The following is a 3,114-nucleotide window of genomic DNA, read 5'->3' as shown; positions in this document are numbered from 1 at the left end:
GAAATTTGGCACCAAGGATCGCATTAGGGAGGGGCATATTTGGACGCAATTTTTTTGGAAAAGTGGGCGTGGCACCGCCCCCTATTAAGTTTTTTGTACGTATTTCGGAAACTACTATAGCTATGTCAACCAAACTCTACAGAGTCGTTTTCTTCAGGCATTTCCATATACAGTTCAAAAATGGAAGAAATCGGATAATAACCACTCCCACCTCCCATACAAAGGTTATGTTGAATATCACTAAAAGTGCGTTAACGGACTAACAAAAAACGTCAGAAACACTAAATTTTACGGAAGGAATTACAGAAGGAAGCTGCACCCAGGCTTTTTTTTTTTAAATTGAAAATGGACGTGGCCTCGCCCACTTATGGACCAAAAACCATATCTCAGGAACTACTACACCGATTTTAATGAAATTCGGTATATAATATTTTCTTAATACCCTGATGACATGTACGAAATATAGGTGAAATCGGTTCACAACCACGCCTTCTTCCAATATAACGCTATTTTGAATTCCATCTGATGCCTTCTCTGTATAATATATGCACACATTAGGAACCAATGATGATAGCGGAATAAAACTTTGCAAAAATACGGTATTTGAAAAATATGTAAATGACGAATAATGAAATCTCGATTATCACTTTATCGTGCGAGAGTATAAAATGTTCGGTGACACCCGAACTTAGCCCTTCCTTACTTGTTTTGCGTGTGTTTGTTGTTGTGCCGTTGCATTAGGTGGAAAAATCTGCAATTCGTGCACCGTGCAAGGGTTTTGCATGAGCAAGAGAGTACCCCTATTGTTTCATGGTGGGAAATATTACTGTTGAAGCAAATGTATGAAGCGTTTATACATAAGTATATCAATGCAATTGTTTCATCACAAAATTAATATTTTCAATTGGAAAATATACTTCCAGTACGCGTTTCACGGTAGTTTTGACTTTTTAGACACGCACTATAAACTATCAAATTAAGTTTATTTCACAAACTAACAAAAGTGTTTAACAATTTACATACTTGAAAGTTTTGCTATGCTTATTCCTCTTATTTTATAAGTATTAAGTCACATGATTAGATTTGCTTGAATCAATGAAAAATGTAACGTTGAAAGATGCTGTTACTCTTTTATCTGTCGCATGGGATCGGGTCAGCACAGAAACTCTTGCCAATTGTTGGAAAAACATTTTAAGTTCAATGGGAAACGAGGAGGACCCTGAATATAACATTCCATTAAATATCCTGAAAGACAAATGGAGTGCAGAAATAAACTCTTTAATACGAATGTCAGTTGATCTTCTTCAGGACTTGAGTCCTCAGGTAGAAGTTTTACGACTCACTTTGATATCATTATTACTTTTTTTCTATTTTAGGTTGAGTTTACATTGCCAATGATTCCCTTGTGTTGATGATGCCACCGAAATCCATAAAATCACCGAAATCCATGAAATTGAAGAAAGTGACGATGATGATTGTATTGCCGAAGACCCCATAAAGAAAATTGCCGCAAGTGAGGCAGTTGAAATCTTTAACAAGGCATTGCAATGGGCTGGAGATGGAATGGTTGATCAAAGCGACATGAGTGTACTTAGACGCTTAAGGGAGAAAGCAGTATTTCAGCTATTAGAAAGGAAAAACCAGCAGAAAAAGATAACGGATTTTTTTAATGAATAAATCTAATGTGAAATTTTATTCGCAATTTAATATGTATGTTCATACAATTTGAAGTTATTTTGCGTCTTCAAATTCGACAATCGCTAACGTGAACATTTTCACTAACGTGAACTCCCTTGGTTTTAATTAGTTCACGTTACCGCGAGTGCACTGTATTACCTTTTGCTTTGGATTATAATATCAGTCGCATCAGACTAATACTTAATAGCTCAACGACAACACTCAGTTATATTTAGATACCGTTACACAATCTCCATAAAATAAACAAAAACTTTTTACAAAAAAAAGTGGATAAAGTTTTAGAATCTAATTTCAGTAAAACTGTAGAAATTTTTTGTTAAAGTTTAAATATGTGCAGATATAAACTAAATATGACAGAAAATATCACTTTCTTTATTGCTGACAGTTCATAGATAATTGTTCTCGCGACATGGCTCAAATGCTGCAGAAGCCTATATATACTGATTTAATAACATACAAAACGTCAACAAGTCGTAAATAACAGTGTACTAATCATATCTACTACACAAATTATATATTTACATGCATGTATACATATGGCTGTAAATAACAAATACTACGGACGTACACGAGCCATATGTTCTTATCATAAATATGAACTCATTCTCTTCTAGCTTATCTTCCCATTTGGGGAATAATAACAATAACGTCATTAGGGGGATTCTGTTCTTGCATGCAAGAATGACATGATACGAACCTCTCATTTTTCCTAAGTTTTCTCTCAGTGTGTATGTCCGACTCACGTTTTCTGACTCATGAGTCATGAACGCAATATGCGACACCAAAAAAGAATTTGCCGATAATGAGCGAAAAAAGAGTCCCCATGTGAACGCCGTCAAAGAACCCATTCCCAGATTATATTAGTAGCGAAGAAGGTCAGGGTATTTTGAATAGATAAATCTGCTAAAAGTAACTGACAAAATCAGTGCGAAAGGAATTTGTAAAGAACGATACAATTAATATTGAATTACAAACAATGCAAACAAAGCTTTAAGAAATAATTAAAGTAATATTTGAATTATTTTTTTCTTTGTAATCCAAAATACGGGATTTTAATCCCACATACCGGATTAAAACAAAAAAAATTTAAATTAAGGGAAATTTCCCCTTCCTTGGAACCGCAGAACCTGAAAGTTTCACTTGTTTGCTAGAAAAATATTCTCAGCAATAAAAAAATGAAAATACAACAGTGACATTCTTCTCACCAAATACACTATGGAAATCACAACAAGATACTATCATAAATTGCTTTATATGACCTGTCTAAACTTATTTAACCCTTTTTTGGGCGACTCACAGCGGAAGTACTAAATTCTGAATTGAGAAAGAGTCGAAGTCTTGAGTACAGTATGAGACATACATATATGCCCCAAAGATATATAGAATTAATGCGGCGTTCGATACTCGCAAGCGGCA

The 3,114-nt window shown here is 34.6% G+C and overlaps 1 pseudogene; it reads left to right on the top strand.

The window, feature by feature from the left end:
* Positions 1-1,086: 1,086 nt before the first annotated feature.
* Positions 1,087-1,713, top strand: LOC120780612 (annotated as a pseudogene).
* The last annotated feature ends 1,401 nt before the right edge of the window (positions 1,714-3,114 follow it).

Source organism: Bactrocera tryoni, unplaced genomic scaffold, assembly GCF_016617805.1.
Source record: "Bactrocera tryoni isolate S06 unplaced genomic scaffold, CSIRO_BtryS06_freeze2 scaffold_25, whole genome shotgun sequence".
Lineage (NCBI taxonomy): Eukaryota > Metazoa > Arthropoda > Insecta > Diptera > Tephritidae > Bactrocera > Bactrocera tryoni.
The sequence above is the reverse complement of the archived record's forward strand: the minus strand, read 5'-3'. Positions and strand labels throughout refer to the sequence as shown.